Below are 18,506 nucleotides of genomic sequence, written 5' to 3'. Positions count from 1 at the left end.
TTTCTGTCAGTTTGTCGTACTGTGGTGGCTTGCATATTGCTGTGATGCTGGAAGCTATGCCAATGGTATTCAGATACCAGCAGGGTCACCTACAGCGGACAGGTTTCAGCTGAGCTTCTAGACTAAAACAGACTAGGAAGAAGGATCTGGCGATCTACTTCTGAAAAAAAATTAGCCGGTGAAAACCTTATCAATAGAAGTGAAACATTGTCATATACAGTGTTGGAAGATGACCCCCTCAGGTTGGAAGGCAATCAAAATATAACTGGGGAAGAGCTGCCTCCTCAAAGTAGAAACAACCTTAAAAACATGGATGGTTTCGTGCTTTCGGGACCTTCATTTGCTGATGTGGCACAACTCAAAATGAGAAGAAACAGCCGCAAACATCTATTAATAATCGAAACATGGAATGCACGAGGCATAAATATAGGAAAATTAGAAATGTGTGCATTTATTGCTATAAATTTCCCTCTGAGCACTGCTTTTGCTGTGTCTCAAAGGTTTTAGTATGTTGTGTTATAATTTTCATTTGTATATAAGTATTCTTTAATTTCAGTTTTGATTTCTTCTATGAACCAATAGTTTTCTAGTAATGTGTTATTTAGTTTCCATGTATTTATTTTCATTGTTCTTTCTGTTATTGATTTCCAGTTTTACAGGTTTTCAAATTTGTTAGAGTTTTTCATAGTATTGTGTTATGATTCTCTTAATTTCAGCTTGGTCTGTTGTGATAACGGCCATCTCATTTCTTATTCAAGTTATTTGCTTCCTCCTGTTTTTCTTTTGTCAGTTTGGCCAGTGGTTTATCGATTTTGTTGATCTTTTCAAAGTTGGTTTTGTTAACTCTTTCAATTGTTTTTCTGTTCTCTATTTCATTTAATTCTGCTCTAATTTTTATTATTTTCTTTCTTCTGGTGCCCAGGCGCTCCTTTTCCTGCTCTCTTTCTCTTTGTTCAAGTTGTAGGGATAATTCTTTGATTTTGACCCTTTCTCATTTTTGGATGTGTGCATTTGTTGCTGTAAGTTGACCTCTGAGCACTGCTTTTGTTGTGTCCCAAAGGTTCTGGTAAGAAGTGTTTTTGTTCTCATTTGATTCTATGAATTTCTTTATTCTGTCCTTAATTTCTTCTATAACCCAGTAGTTTTTGAGCAATGTGTCGTTCAGTTTCCATGTGTTTGATTTTTTTTTTTCTTTGCTTTTTCTGTTACTGATTTCTACTTTTATGGCTATATGGTCAGAAAAGATGCTTTGTGGTATTTTGATGTTTTGGATTCTGATAAGGCTTGCTTTATGACCTAATAGTTGGTCTATCCTAGAGAATGTTCCATGTGCATTGGAAAAGAAAGTATACTTGGCTGCTTTTGGGTGGAGTCCGGTGTATATTTCTATGAGGTCAAGTTGATTGATTCTGGCATTTAGATCTTCTGTGTCTTTATTGAGCTTCTTCCTGGATGTCCTGTCCTTCACTGAAAGTGGTGTGTTGAATTCTCCTGCTGTTATTGTGGAGCTGTCCATCTCTCTTTTCAATGCTGTTACAGTTTGTTTTATGTATTTTGGAGCCCTGTCGTTGGGTGTGTAAATATTTATTATAGTTATGTTCTCCTGGTGTATTGACCCTTTAATCATTATATAGTGTCCTTCCTTACCTTTTGTGGTGGATTTAACTTTAAAGTCTATTTTGTCAGAAATTAACATTGCCACTTCTGCTCTTTTTTGATTGTTGTTTGCTTGATATATTTTTTCTATCCTTTGAGTTTCAGTTTGTTTGTGTCTTTGAGTCTAAGGTGTGTCTCTTGTAGGCAGCATACAGATCGTGTTTTTTATCTATTCTGCCATTCTCTGTTTCTTTATAGCTGCATTTAGTCCATTTACATTCAGTGTAATATGGAGTTTTATGAGTTTAGTGCTGTCATTTTGATGTCTTTTTTGTGTGTTGTTGACCTTTTCTTTTTTCCACTTAATTTTTTTGTGCTAAGTAGTTTATCTTTATATATTTTCCTTTTTTTCATTGCTATTGCTTTTTTATTTGCTGAATCTTTATGCTTTTCTCTTTTTTTTATTTTGATGTGTAGGATTAAGAGTTTCCTTTGTGGTTACCTAAATATTTACCCCTATTTTTCTAAGTTTAAACCAGACTTTTATTTCTTTATATCGCCTTGACTTCCTCTCCATATGAAAGATCTATGACTACATTATTTTTTAGTTCCTCTTTTTTGTTTTTAATGTTGCCATCTTTTACATAATGGTGTCTCTCTGTCCCTATTTTGAGCATTTTATCTTGATTTATTTTGTGATTTCCATATCTGGGTCGATATCTGGTTGCTCTGTCCTGTGTTCTAGTCTTGGGTTGTTATCTGATGTTATTGATTTTCTAACCGGAGGACTCTCTTTAGCATTTCTTACAATTTTGGTTTGGTTTTTGCAAATTCCCTAAACTTCTGTTTATCTGGAAATGTTTTAATTTAACCTTCATATTTGAGAGACAGTTTTGAGAGGTATATAATGCTTGGCTGGCAATTTTTTTCCTTTAAGGCTCTATATAGGTCATCCTATTGCCTTCTTGCCTGCATGATTTCTGCTGAGTAGTCCAAGCTTAGTCTTAATGAATCTCCTTTGTAGGTGACTTTTCATTTATCCCTAGCTGCTCTTAAAATTCTCTCTTTATCTTTGGTTTTGGCAAGTTTGATTATAATGTCTTGGTGACTTTCTTTTCAGATCTACCTTGTGTGGGGTTCGTTGAGCATCTTGGATAGATATCTTCTTATCTTTCACAATATCAGGGAAATTTTCTGTCAACAGCTCGTCAACAATTCTCTCTGTATTTTCTGTTATCTCCTGCCCACCCCCGTTCTGGTACTCCAATCACTTGTAGGTTATTTCTATTGATAGAGTTCCATATAATTCTTAGGGTTTCTTCATTTTTAAAAATTCTTTTATCTGACTTTTCCTCAAATGTGTTGGTTTCAAGTCCTTTATCTGCAGTCTCATTAATTCTGACTTTCAGTTCCTCAGTTCTGCTCCTCTGACTTTCTATTGAGTTATCTAATTCTGAAATTTTATTGTTAATTTTCTGCATTTCTGTTTGCTGTCTCTCTATGGATTATGGCAACATATTAAGTTTGTCATTGTGCTCTTCTCTAATCTTCTTAAGTTCCTCTAATGCTATGTCTGTGCATTCCTTGGCTTGTTCTGTGTTTTGCCTGATCTCCTGAAGAGTTCTGTATATTAGTCTTTCGTACTTTACCTTTGGTAGTTCCAGGGAGCTCACTTCATCTAGAAGATTTCTAGATTTTTGGGGGAGGAGCTTGTTGAAGCCATCATGGCTGCCTCTATTTTTTTTGGTATTGACTGTTGTCGCCAAGTCAACAATAAGTTATTGTATTTATTTATTTTATGTTTGCTTACTGTGTCCTAGGTTCTTATTTTGTTTTGATATGCCCAAATAGGCTGCTCAAATGAGTTATTTTGATCATTGGTGCCTTTGACACTCTAATGTCCTGTCACCAGGTGTTCAGAGCTCTTACTAGGTATATGAGCCCAGGAGTCCATTTATTTTTCTTGTATGGATTCAGCTTGGGAGTCTGGGTAGTTGCTCACCACGTGTGTGGTTCAGGCTCTCACCTACAGTCTTAGATGAGCAGGGTTGATTGTATCAGCACAGGTATCTGGCTATAGTAGGGGGGTCATGTGCTGAGCAAGGCAAGGAACTGACAGCAGCTCCTGAGTGTCTGTGAAGAAAGCATTTTGCTGTTCCCTAGGCACTTAGTTGGGTGGGTTTTGCAGCCAGACTATGGACACGCAATGCTGTTGGATGTAAGGACTGGGAGTCAGCACTTTTTCTTGGATCCCTGGCAAGGCTGGTTAGGTGGCGTGGGTGAAGCCACCAGTCCTCAGGCCCCTGATGTGGGTAGATGAGGGCCCTACTTAATAGGCAGAGTGGTGTCAAATGTCACGAACCTGTGTCTGCACCATGTAGCTGAAACAGTTGAAGTTAGACTTCAGGTATATACCTTGTAGTACTGTGCTAATGAGGGCCTATGGTGTTGAAATGGGCTTACTCAGGTCTATACAGGGGTGAAACACATTCAAAATCCATCACCTGCTTATGCCTGTGTCTAGGCGATGGAGCTGTTTCTGCCCTGAGTTCCCAGCTTAGGGTAGCCGGCAGATTATTTTTTCCCCATTTGTTGATTTGTTCCTTCTCCAAGGCTGGGAGGATGGCTCAGGGTTCGCAACAGATCCTACTTCCAGACCAGGGAAAGTAGCTATCACTGAAGCCAGCTTGAGACCCAGTGCAGACCCAGGGGAGTGGTCATTTAAATGGGAGAGAGCTTTTTCGAAAGGGGTATGTTTTGGTTCACGCAGTAGATTAGACACAAGTACTTATCTTTTCCGAGAGTGCCACTTTTCACTGATTCTGGAGGCATGAGCAAACTCTCCACCACTTGTTCTCCCCTAACGTGGAAAACATGCCCCGAATGTCAGTGCTTGCTTTACTGCACTCACACCAGCGGATCCATCCTGTGGGGTGCCAGTTTCCACCAGGTCAGGTCTGGCAACTTCTCATTGCATCTGAACCGTCTCTCCCTCCCACTGCTGCTCAGTCTGTTTCCTCAACTTTGCCTTTGATGTTCAGGGCTTCTAGACTGTCATATATAATTGATTCACTTGGTTTTTGTTGTAAGAGGGATCACTGGAAGCATCTAACAACTCCTCTGTCTTGGCCCTGCCTCTCCATGATGCTGAATTCTATAGGCTAGCATTTTGCTGAGAATTTTTGCATCTGTATTCATGAGAGATATTGGTCTGTAATTTTCTTTTTTTGTGGTGTCTTTGCCTGGTTTTGGTATCAGGGTTTTGCTGGCTTCATAGAATGAATTCAGAAGTATCCCTTCTTTCGTAGATTGAATTACGTCCCCCATAAATGTGTCAACTTGGTTAGGCCGTGATTTCCAGTATTGTGTGATTGTCCACCATTTTGCCATTTGATAAGATTTTCCTGTGTTGTAAATCCTATCACTGTGATGTTAATAAGATGGGATAGTGGCAGTTATGTTGATGAGTTCTATAAGATTGGATGGTGTTTTAAGCCAATCTCTTTTGAGATATAAAAAAGAGAAGCAAGCAGAGAGACATGGGGACCTCATGCCACCAGGGGAGCAGCACCAGCAGAGTGTGTCCTTTGGACCTGAGGTTCCTGCACAGAGAGGCTACTAGAACATGGGAAAATTGATGTCAGGGACCTTCCTCCAGAGTTGACAGGAAGATAAAGCCTTCCCCTGGAGCTGGTGCCCTGAATCTGGACTTCTAGTCTACTAGTCTGTGAGAGAATAAACATCTGCTAAAGACATCCACTTGCATTATTTCTGTTGTAGCAGCACTAGATGACTAACACACCTTCCATCTCTATGCTCTGAAATAGTTTGAAGTAGTACTAGTGCAAGCTCTTCTCTGTTTGGTAGAATTCTCCAGTGAAGCCAAGAGGCTAGGGCTGTTAGGTCTTTTTTGTTGTTGTTGTTAGGAGTTTTGTTTTGTTTCCATTTCAGTCTCTTGTTACGGGTCTGTTCTGATTTTCTCAGTTTGTGTTAGTTTAGGTAGGTAGTGCGTTTCTAGAACTTTGTCCATTTCCTATAGGTTTTCAAATTTCTTGAAGTACAGTGTTTTATACTGTTTTGTTATGACACTTTTTGTTTCAGTTGGGTCTGTTGTAATGTCCCCCATTTCATTTCTTAATTGTGTTATTTGACTCCTGTCCTGTTTTTCTTTTGTCAATTTAGCCAGTGGTTTTTTTTTTTTTTTTTGTTGATCCTGTCAAAGAACCAGCTTTTGGTTTTGTTGATTCTTTCTGTTGTTTTCTATTCTCTATTTCATTTATTTCTCCTCTTTATAATTTTCTTTCTTCTTATGGCTGTGGGTTACTTTTGGTGATCTCTTTCTTTTTGTTTGAGTTGTAGAGCTAACATTTTGTCTTTGTCCTTTTCTTCTTTTTTTTTTTTTTGATATGTGCATCTATTGCTATAAATTGACCTCTGAGCACTACCTTTACTGTGTCCCAAAGTTTATAGTATGATATATTTTCATTCTCATTTGTTATGATGTATTTTCATTCTCATTTGGGTCTAGGATTTTTTTATTCCATCTTTGATTTCTTCTATTACCCAGTGTTTTTAAGCAAAGTATTATTCAGTTTCCATGTAATTGATTTTTTCCTTGCTCTTCCTGTTATTAATTTCTACTCATATCACGTGATCAGAGAAGATTCTTCATATTATATCAATCTTTTGGATTTTGTTGAGGGTTGCTTTGTGGCCTAAGATGTGATCTATTCTGAAGAATGTTCCATGTGCATTGAAAGATAATGTATAGATGGTGCCCGGCTATAACCGATGACCACCCTGACAGGAAACACAACAGAGGACCCCTGAGGAAGCAGGAGAGCAGTGGGATGCAGACCCCAAATTCTCATAAGACCAGACTTAGTGGTCTGACTGAGACTAGAAGAGCCCCAGTGTCACGGCACCCAGACCCTCTGCTGCCCCAGGACAGGAACCATTCCCGAAACCAACTCTTCAGACATGGATTGGACTGGACAATGGGTTGGAGAGGGATGCTGGTGAGGCGTGAGCTTCTTGGATCAGGTGGACACTTGAGACTATGTTGGCATCTCCTGCATGGAGGGGAGATGAGAGGGTGGAGGGGGTTAGAAGCTGGCAAAAAGGACACGAAAAGAGAGAGTGGAGGGAGAGGCAGGCTGTCTCATTAGGAGGAGAGTAATTGGGAGTGTGTAGCAAGGTGTATATGGGTTTTTATATGAGAGACTGACTTGATTTGTAAACTTTCACTTAAAGCACAATAACAATTATTTTTAAAAAAAGAAAGATAATATATAATTTGCTGCTGTTGGGTGTAGTGTTCTATATATGTCTGTGAGTAAAGTTGGTTGATTATGGCATTTAGATCTTCTGTATCTTTGTTGATTGCCATCTTGGATGTTTTGTCCTTTACCGAGAGTGGCGTGTTGTAGTCTTCTGCTATTATTGTGGAACTGTCAATTTCTCTTTTCAGTGTTGTTAGAGTTTATCTGGTGTCTCTGCGACATTCAGGAATTATTTTCTTTATTGGTTGTAGATTTGTTTGTTTCGTTTTGCTTTTTTGTTTTATTTGGTTACGTCTGAGCAGGTGAGCTGGGTGTGTTTTGTGTTGCTTGGCTGTCTTGGGTACGATACTTCTCACCACCTTGTTCAGGTGGGCAGGGTCAGTTTCTCAGCTATTGTGCAGCAGGGCATGTCCAGCAGAGAGGGGGAGATGGAGATGGGTCATTTGTGCCACAAACTGGTACTGGTGGAGCAGAGCAAGAGGACATTGCAGGGTGGTGTCCAGGGGTCTGGGGATCTGTTCCGTTGTCTCTTGGAGGCCCATTGCTCAGTATGCAGGGCAGATAGGCAAGAGGAAGATAGAAAATGTGATACATAGAGCTAAGTGGATGAGAGAAAGAGGAGATAGAGGCAAAGAAAAGCAAAAATAAAAAAGAAAAAATGGAAAAGTGAAGTAAATAAAATGGCAATGCTGTGGAATCCAGTGAGTAGGGGCAGAGCAGACCCAGGGAGGCCATGGGCCCGTGGTTCTCTAGCTGAGCAGTGTAGCTCAGCCTGTCAAGAAGGGACATGGGTGATGCATGGGGCTAGGTGGATGGAAGAAAGGAAAAGAAAAAAGGGAGAAAGAAGAAAAAAAGTAAAAACAGCAACAACAACAAAATAAATAAATCTGGTGCTGAGAGAGCTGGCCACTGAGGGCAAGGTGAAATCAGGATGGCAGCGAGCTGGTATCTCTCTCACCAGGTGGCGTGGCACAGTCCCTAAGGAGGAGGTGGAGGCAGTACAGGGCATAGGTGTAAGGGGGAAGAGAAAGGGAGAGAGGGAAAGAGAAAGAAAAATGAAAAATATGATGCTCAGGGAGCTGGCCTGTGGGGAGAGGGAAGAAACAAGAGCAACAAAATAAATAAAAACAGAAAAAAATGGCACCGAGGTAGCTGGCTGGTGATGGCGGTGCAGACCCAGTGAGACCAAGTGCCAATGGCTCCCTAGTCAAGCAGTGCAGCATGGCCCTTTGAGGAGGGGTGGGTTTGGTGCATAGGGTAGTTTGGTGGGAGAAAGGAAAGGAGGGAAAGGAGAGAGAAGCAGGAGAAAGAAAAAAATGGCACTGAGGGAGCTGGTGAGTAGGGGTGGCACAGAACTGAGGAGGCCATGCATCTCTAGCTGAGTGATGCAGCACAGCCCATCGAGAAGGGCTGGGGATGGTGCATGGGGTTAGCTAGGCAGGAGAAAGGAAAAGAAGGAAGGGAGAGAGAGAAGAAACAAAAATAGCCAAAACAATAATAATAACAAAAAATATGGCACTAGGGGAACTGGCCGTTGGGTGTGTGGCAAACCCAAGCAGCAGTGATCTGGTGTCTCTGTGGCTGAGTGGCCATGGTCCATTGGAAGGTGGCAGAGGCATCGTAAAGGGAAGAATGGTGAGGAGTGGGAAAATGTGTATCCCTGGTTACTTGGTACTCTGTCTCCTGTTGAGAGCTCGGTGAAGTTGCCTTCCTGTACTCAGAAACGTCCTGTTCAAGATGGTGAATCTGTGCTGAGTTAGCTGGTAGAGGACCTTCGCTCCATAGCTCCCCTTGTTCTCTGTTCTCTGTCAATTTCTTATTCCATTCAGTGCTTGATCGAGTTCTTTATCCCTTCATTTGACACTTATGGTTCCAGGATTGATGCTTGCATCTGTTTTGCTTAGTTTTTCTGGTCTTTGTTGCATAGGGATGGCATGGTGCTTTTGTCTATAGTGCCATGGTGGCTCCACCACTCTCATTGTAGTTTTAATTTTCATCTCTCAAATGGCAAATTATTGTGAGCATCTTATCATGTGTTTATTTGCCACTTGAACGTTGTCTTTGGCGAAGTGTCTAGACATGTCCTTTGCCTTTTTTAAATTGGGTTGTTTGTCTTTTTGTTATTGAGTTGTTGAAATTTTCTATATATTTTAGAAATTAGACCCTTATTGGATATGTTTTTTCTGAAGATTTTTGCCCAGTTTGTAGGTTGTCTTTTTACTCATTTGATAAGTCTTTTGATTAACATAATTACTTCGTTTTTGTGAGGTCCCAATTATCTACTTTGTCTTCTGTTTTTATGCATTTTTAGTTGTGTTTGTCATTCTATTTTTACAAAAAAATTAAGTCCTATAGTTTTCTCCCTGTGTTTTTTCCAGGAAGTTTATAGCTTTAGTTTTAACATTTAGGTCTTTGGTGCAGTTCTATTCTGCATACTTGAGGTCACCATGAGTCTCATTCAACTCAATGACAACTACCAGCAACAAAGAACACTTTATTTTTCAATTTATTATTTCTTTGTACAGTTCAAATTTTCTAGCCATATAGTATTTCCTTGACTTTAAAAAAAATTTTTAAGAAAAGTTACTGAATAGTGGAATTACAGGTCATTTTTTTTTAATATTTTGCTGTGTTTTCAAAATGATATTTAAATTTCTATAGATCAAATATATTTTATTTTGTGGGAGAAAATAGAAACTTGTCAATCCACAGAGAAAATTAATTTCAGTTTAATTAAAAATAAACTTGTTTCAAGTATTATGAAGTCTAGAGGAAAATACAAATATTTATCTAATTTCTGGGTAGGGAAGGCTTTTTTAAGGAAAAAAGCAATGTAGCACATTTATAGATTTTGTAGGAAAAATAACATTATGTGTTGTTATATCAAAAAAGCACCATAACCTAAACAGAAAATAACTGGAGCATCTATGATAAAGTGTTAATTTCCATAGTACATAAAAATACCTTCAAAGAAATAAGAAAATGAACAATTAGAATATTGTTGATTATATATTTTTTTAAATGTGCAACCTCTCTAGAAATCAAAAAATGGAAAATGAAATAAACAGATATTCTTTTTTGCTTACTGAAAAAGCAAATACCTTTTGAAAAGAGTAATAGTTAATACCGGAAAGGGTTCAGGAACAAAGGCCTGGACATAGACCATTACTGGGTTCTTCAAACACATTGTTCAAATAAATATAACCCATGCACATATGTATAAATACATAGAAAATATCTGAGAAGATATACGTGGAGCTGGTAACAATAGTTAGATCTGGGGAACAATGAGAACAAACAGTAATTGGGGTAACGGTCCAGGAAGACTAACTTTATCTCTAACAAAGAAAATTTTCCAATATAAATTCTGTAATTATTTGTATAATTAAAAATTAAATTTAAAAATAAATTTGCACAACCTTTCTAGAGTAATTTCACATTAAAAAACCAATTTCACGTTAAGCATTAATAAATGATAATTTATTTTGATCTAACAATTCTACATCTAGGAATTTATTCTAAAGAAACAATGGGATGCCTCAGAAGCATACTATGTGCATATGGACGTTTGAATATAATGGAGGCATTGCAAAACAGTAAAGAAAGGATGTTCTTTGCAGTAAATGGCTATGGGACAGCTGGGTATCTATCTACATGGAAAAATTGAAATTGGACCGCTATCTCACACTATAAACAAAAATCAACACCAGGTAAATTATAGACTTACTGAAAAAGGCAACACTATACAACTTTGAAGAAGACAATGTAGAAGAACATCTTCATCACTGTTATGAATTGAATTGTGTCCCTGCCAAACATATGTAGAAATCCTAATCTCTGTACCTGCAAATGTACCCTGTTTGAATACAAGGATTTTTCTTTTGTTATGCTAATAATATTACACCAGTGTAGGGAGATCCAACACAATGTGGAAATTATCAAACAGTATCATTAATATCACACACAAGTAAAATTTCCTGAAGATAATTAAAAAATGGTTGCAGCAGTATATTGACAGGGATCTGCCAGAAATTCAAGCCAAATTCAGAAGAGGATGTATAATGAGGGATATCATTGCTGATGTCAGATGAATCTTGGCTGAAAGCAAAGAATACCCAGAAGATGTTTATTAACTATGCAAAGCATTTGACTGTGTGGCTCATAACATATTATAGATAACATTGTGAAGAATGGGAACTACAGAACACTTAATTGTATTCATTCAGAACTGGTGCATAGACCAAAAGGCAGTTGTTTGAACAGAACAAGGACATCTAGTGTGGTTTAAAATTAGGAAATATGTGCATCAGGGTTCTGTTCTTTCAAATGCTTATATAATTTGTATGGTGAGAAAATAATCCAAGAAAGTGGACTATATGAAAAGAATGTTGCATCAGAATTGGAAGAAGACTCATTAACAACCTGCGTTGTGCAGATGGCATAGCTTTGCTTGCTGAAAGTGAAGAGGACTTGAAGCACTTACTTATGAAGATCAAAGATTACATCCTTCAGTATGGATTACACCTCAACATACAGAAAACAAAAACCTTCACAACCGCATCAGTAAGCAGCATCATGATAAATGGAGAAAAGATTGAAGTTGTCGAGGATTTCATTTTATTTGGATCCACAATCAATGCCCATGGAAGTAGCAGTCACGAAATCAAAAGATTTTTGCATTGGGCAAATCTGCTGTAAAAGACCTCTTTAAAGTGTTAAAAAGCAAAGGTGTCACTTTGAGGACTAAGGTGCACCTGACCCAAGCCATGGTGTTTTCAATCACCTCATATGCATGTAAAAACTGGGCAATGAATAAAGAAGACTGGAAAAGAATCGATGCCTTTGAATTATGGTCTTGGAGAAGAATATTGAATATACCATGGATTGCCAGAAGAACAAATAAATCTGTCTTGGAAGAAGCACAGCCAGAATGTTCCTTAGAAGCTAGGATGGTGAGACTTCATCTCACGTACTTTATGACATGTTATCAGGAGGCACCAGTCCCTGGAGTAGGCCATCATGCTTGGTAAAGTAGAGGGTCAGCAAAAAATAGGGAGATTCTCAATGAGATGAATTGACACAGTGGATGCAACAACGGGCTCAAACAATAATGGTTGTGAAGTGTTTCATTCTTTTGTACATAAGGTCACTATGAGTTGAAACTGACTCAACAGCATCTAATGACAACAAAAAGGGTGGTTCCTAAACTTAATTCTTCTTGAGTGCTATCTTATGAAAAAGGAAACATACGCAGAGAGATGCACACACAGGTGGAAGATGGCTGCAATGTGAATATCCCTCTGCAAAACAAGAAATGTCAAAAAACACCCTGGGCTAAAAATGAGGAAGGACCCTCTCCTAGAATCTATGCCCTGATTTGGACTCGTAGCTTCCACAAATGTGAGATAATAAATTCTTGTACTTTAAAGCAAAAAAAAAAAAAAAAAAAGGAGGGGGGGCTTGATCCTTTTTGAGTTAGTTTTTGTATATGGTGTGAGATACAGGTCCTGTTTCATTTTTCTGCAAGTAGATATCCAGTTTTGCCAGCACCATTAATTAAAGTGACTATTTCTTCCCCATTGAATGGACTTTGACCCCTTGTTGAAATCAGTTGTCCATAGATTGACGGGTTTAATTCTGGGTTCTCAATTCTATTCCGCTGATGTATGTATCTATTATTAAACCAATGTGAGGCTGTTTTGATTACAGTGGCTGTATTGTATGCTTTGATATCAGACAGTGTGAGGCCTCCTACTTTGTTCTTCTTCAATATTGCTTTGGCTGTTCAGGGCCTCTTCCCTTTCATATAAAGTTGGTCATTAGTTTCTCCATTTCAGTAAAGAATATTGTTGGAATATGGATTGGAGTTTCATTTTATCTATAAGGCACTTTGGGTAGTATTAACCTTTTCACTATATTCAGTCTTCCAATCCATGAACACAGACTGTCCTTCAATTTGCGTAGGTCTCCTTCAGTCTCTTGTAGTAGTGTTTCATAATTTTCTTTGTATAAGTCTTTTATCCCCCAGTGTCTGTCAGTTTGTTGTACTGTGGGGGCTTGTGTGTTGCTGTGATGCTGGAAGCTATGCCACCAGTATTCAGACACCAGCAGGGTCACCCATGGAGGACAGGTTTCAGCTGAGCTTCCAGACTAAGACAGACTAGGAAGAAGGACCCAGCAGTCTACTTCTGAAAAGCATTAGCCAGTGAAAACCTTATGAATAGCAGCAGAACATTGTCTGATATAGTGCTGGAAGATGAGCCCCCCAGGTTGGAAGGCAACCTGGGGAAGAGCTGCCTCCTCAAAGTAGAGTCAACCTTAATGACATGGATGGATAAAGCTTTCAGGATCTTCATTTGCTGACGTAGCACGACTCAAAATGAGAAGAAACAGCTGCAAACATCCATTAATAATTGGAACCTGGAATGTATGAAGTATGAATCTAGGAAAATTGGAAAGCATCAGAAATGAAATGCAATGCATAAGCATCGATATCCTAGGCATTAGTGAGCTGAAATGGACTGGTATTGGCCATTTTGAATCAGACAGTCATATAGTCTACTATGCTGGGAATGACAACTCGAAGAGGAATGGTGTTGCATTCATCGTCAAAAAGAACATTTCAAGATCTATCCTGAAGTACAGTGCTGTCAGTGATAGGATAGTATCCATACGCCTACGAGGAAGGCCAGTTAATACGACTATTATTCAAATTTATGCACCAACCACTAGGGCCAAAGCTGAAGAAATAGAAGATTTTTATCAGCTGCTGCAGTCTGAAATTGATCGAACATGCAATCAAGATGCATTGATAATTACTAGTGATTGGAATGCAAAAGTTGGAAACTAAGAAGAAGGATCAGTAGTTGGAAAATATGGCCTTGGTGATAGAAACACTGCTGGAGATTGAATGATAGAATTTTGCAAGACCAACAACTTCTTCATTGCAAATGCCTTCTTTCACCAACATAAACAGCGATATACACATGGACCTCGCCAGATGGAACATACAGAAATCAAACTGACTACATCTGTGGAAAGAGACGATGGAAAAGCTCAATATCATGAGTCGAAACAAGGCCAGGGGCCAACTGTGAAACAGACCATCAATTGCTCATATGCAAGTTCAAGCTGAAACTGAAGAAAATCAGAGCAAGTCCACGAGAGCCAAAATATGACCTTGAGTGTATCCCATCTGAATTTAGAGACCATCTCAAGAATAGATTTGATGCATTGAACACTAGTGGCCAAAGACCGATGAGTTGTGGAATGACATCAAGGACATCATCCATGAAGAAAGCAAGAGGTCACTGAAGAGACAGGAAAGAAAAAAAAGACCAAGGTGGATGTCAGAGGAGACTCTGAAACTTGCTCTCGAACGTCGAGCAGCTAAAGCAAAAGGAAGAATTGATGAAGTAAAAGAACTGAACAGAAGATTTCAAAGGGCCTCTCGAGAAGACAAAATAAAGTATTATAATGACATGTGCAAAGAGCTGGAGATGGAAAACCAAAAGGGAAGAACACACTTGGTGTTTCTCAAGCTGAAAGAAGTGAAGAAAAAATTCAAGCTTTGAGTTGCAATAGAGAAGGATTCCATGGGGAAAATATTAAATGATGCAGGAACCATCAAAAGAAGATGGAAGGAATACACAGAGTCATTGTACCAAAAAGAATTAGTCGATATTCAGCCATTTCAAGAGGTGGCATATGATCAGGAACTGATGGTACTGAAGGAAGAAGTCCAAGCTGCTCTGAAGGCATTGGCGAAAAACAAGGCTCCAGGAATTGATGGAATATCAACTGAGATGTTTCAACAAATGGATGCAGCACTGGAGGTGCTCACTCATCTATGCCAAGAAATATGGAAGACAACTTCCTAGCCAACTGATTGGAAGAGATCCATATTTATGCCTATTCCCAAGAAAGGTGATCCAACCGAATGTGGAAATTATAGAACATTAATATCACACACTAGCAAAATTCTGCTGAAGATCATTCAAAAACAGCTGCAGCAGTGTATCTACAGGGAACTGCCAGAAATTCAGGCTGGTTTCAGAAGAGGACGTGGAACCAGGGATATCATTGCTGATGTCAGATGGATCCTGGCTGAAAGCAGAGAATACCAGAAGGGTGTTTACCTGTGTTTTATTGATTATGCAAACACATTTGACTGTGTGGATCATAACAAACTATGGATAACACTGTGAAGAATGGGAGTTCCAGAACACTTAATTGTGCTCAAGAGGAACTTTTACATAGATCAAGAGGCAATTGTTCGGACAGAACAAGGGGTTACTGATTGGTTTAAAGTCAGGAAAAGTGTGTGTCAGGGTTGTATTCTTTCACCATACCTATTTAATCTGTATGCTGAGCAAATAATACTAGAAGCTGGACTATATGAAGAAGAATGGGGCATCAGGATTGGAGGAAGAATCATTAACAACCTGCGTTATGCAGATGACACAACCTTGCTTGCTGAAAGTGAAGAGGACTTGAAGCACTTACTAATGAAGATCAAAGACCACAGCCTTCAGTATGGATTCCACCTCAACATAAAGAAAACAAAAATCCTCATAACTGGACCAATGAGCAACATCATGATAAACGGAGAAAAGATTGAAGTTGTCAAGGATTTCATTTTACTTGGATCCGCAATCAACAGCCAGGGAAGCAGCAGTCAAGAAATCAAAAGACACATTGCATTTGGCAAATCTGCTGCAAAGGACCTCTTCAAAGTTTTGAAGAGCAAAGATGTCACCCTGAAGACTAAGGTGCGCCTGACCCAAGCCATGGCATATTCAATCGCATCATATGAGTGTGAAACCTGGACAATGAATAAGGAAGACCGAAGAAGAGTTGACGCCTTTGAATTGTGGTGTTGGCGAAGAATACTGAATATAGCCATGGACTGCCAAAAGAACGAACAGATCTGTCTTAGAAGAAGTACAACCGGAATGCTCCTTAGAGGCAAGGATGGCGAGACTGCGTCTTACATACTTTGGACATGTTGTCAGGAGGGATCAGTCCCTGGAGAAGGACATCATGCTTTGGCAGAGTACAGGGTCAGTGGAAAAGAGGAAGACCCCAACGAGGTGGATTGACACAGTGGCTGCAACAGTGAGCTCAAGCATAACAACGATTGTAAGGATGGCGCAGGACCGCACAGTGTTTCCTTCTGTTGTGCGTATGGTCACTATGAGTCGGAACCGACTCGACAGCACCTGACAACAACAACAACAAGTCTTTTATGTCCTTGGTTAGGTTAATTCCTGAGTATTTCGTAGTTTTAGGGCTCTTGAAACGGTATTGCTCTCTTGATTTCCTCTTTGGAATACTCCTTGTTAGTGTAAGGGAACCCAAGTGATATTTTTGCATTGATATTGTACTCTGCCACGTTGCTGAATTCTTTAGATTCAGAAGTTTTCTTGAGGAGTCTGTGGGATTTTCTATATATCAGATCATATCATCTGTGAAGAAGGATGGTTTTACTTCTTCCTTTCCTATTTGAATACTTTTTCTCTTTCTTGCCTCATAGCTTTGTCTAGGGCTTCCAGTATAACATTGAATAAGAGTGGTGATAATGGGCATCCTCAAACGTTGTTCCTATTTTCAAGGGGGAGGCTTTCAGTCTTTCTCCATTAAGAATAATGTTGGCTGTTGGTTTTGCATTAAAAAAATATATATAGCCTTAATTATGTTGAGAAATTTCTCTTCTATTGTTGGCTTAGTTATCTAGTGTCACTATAACAGAAAGTGGGTGGCTTTAACAACCAGGATTTTATTTTATCATAGTTGACTAGAAGTCCGAATTTTGGGTGCTAGCTATAGGGGAAGGATTTCTTTCTCTGTCAGCTGTGGAGGAAGCTCCTGGTATCTTTTGAGTTTCTGCTCCTGGGTGATCTTGATGTCGCTCGGCATCTCTCTTCCCCCATCTTTGCTTGGTAGCTTGCTTGTTCAATCTCTTTTATATTTCAAAATAGATTGACTCAAGGTACACCCTACACTAATCCTGCTTCTTTAACATAAGAAAGAAAACCCATTCCCAAATGGGATTGTAACCACAGGCATAAAGGTTAGGATTTACAATACACATTTTTGCGGGGACATAATTCAGTCCATAACAATTCCTATTTTGGTGAGAGTTTTTATCAAGAAAGGATGTTGGATTTTATCAAATACCTTTTCTGCATCGATATGATCATGTGGTCCTTTTTTTTTATTCCTGTGGTGAATTACATTGATTGATTTTTTAAATATTGAACCATCCTTGTATTCCTGGTATGAATCCCACTTGATCATGTTGTATGATTTTTTTGATATGTTGTTGAATTCTGTTGGCTAGAATTTTAATGACAAAATTTACATCTATATTCATGAAGGATATTGGCCTTTAATTTTCTTTTTGTGGTTTTAGTTGTCTGGTTTTGGTATCAAGATGATGCTGGCTTCATAGAATAAGTTAGGAGTATTTCTATCTCTTTTATGTTTTCAAAAAGTTTGAGAAGAATTGGTGTCAGTTTTTCTCTGGGTGTTTGGTAAAATTACCCAGTGAAACCTTCTAGTCCTGGGCTTTTTTGTTGTTGTTGTAGCTGGCAGTTTTTTGATGACACCTTCAATGTCTTTTTTTGTTACGGATCTGTTTAGATTTTCTTCCTCTATCTGTGTGTTAGTTCAGGTAGTTTGTGTATTTCTAGAAATTTGTCCATTTCATCTAGGTTTTCAAATTTGCTGGAGTACAGTTTTTCAGAGTATTCTGTTACCGACCTCTTTATGGCAGGTGGAGCTGTTGTAAAGTCTCCAATTTCATTTCTCATTTTGGTTATTTGCCTTTTTTGTCAACCTACCCAGTGGTTTGTCTACTTTATCGATCCCTTTAAAAAAATGAACTACTGGTCTTGATTTTTTGTATTGTTTTCCCACTTTCTATTTAATTTATTTCTGCTCTGATCTTTATTATTTCCTTTCTTCTGGTAGCCTAGGCCTTCTTTTACTTTTCCTTTTTCATTTGTTCAAGTTGTCAGGTGAGGTTATTGATTCTGGACCTTCTCTTTCAATGTAGGCATTTATTGCTATCAATTTCCCTTTGAGCACTGCTTTTGCTGTGTCTTAAACATTTTGATATGTTTTGTTTTCTTTTTCATTTGATTGTATTTTTTAATTTCACTTTTGATTTCTTCTATGACCCAATAGTGTTTTAGTAGTGTGCTAAATTTAGTTTCCATGTATTTATCTGTTTTTCCTGTTGTTGGCTTCTAGCTTTATAAGGTTATGTGACAGAAGATGCTTTGTATGATTTTTTTTTTTTTTTTTTTTGTGGCCTCACATATGATCTATTCTGGAAAATGACCCATGTGAACTGAAGAAAAATGTGTATTGTTTTGATAATGGGTGGAGTGTTCTATATATGTCCTTTAGGTAAACTTGATGTATGTTTTTATTTAAGTTCTCAATGTCCTCACTGGTCTTCTTTTTAGATGTTCTGCCTAGTGTTAAAAGTGTTGTGTTGAAGTCCCCAACTATTATTGTGGAGTTATCTCTTTCTCCTTTCCTACTAGTAAGTATTTGTTTCATGTATTTTGAAGCATTAATGTTAGGTGCATATATATTTATAATTGTTGTGTTTTCTTG

The sequence above is a fragment of the Loxodonta africana genome, chromosome 13, assembly GCF_030014295.1.
Source record: "Loxodonta africana isolate mLoxAfr1 chromosome 13, mLoxAfr1.hap2, whole genome shotgun sequence".
Classification (NCBI taxonomy): domain Eukaryota; kingdom Metazoa; phylum Chordata; class Mammalia; order Proboscidea; family Elephantidae; genus Loxodonta; species Loxodonta africana.
Note: the sequence above shows the minus strand (reverse complement) of the source record.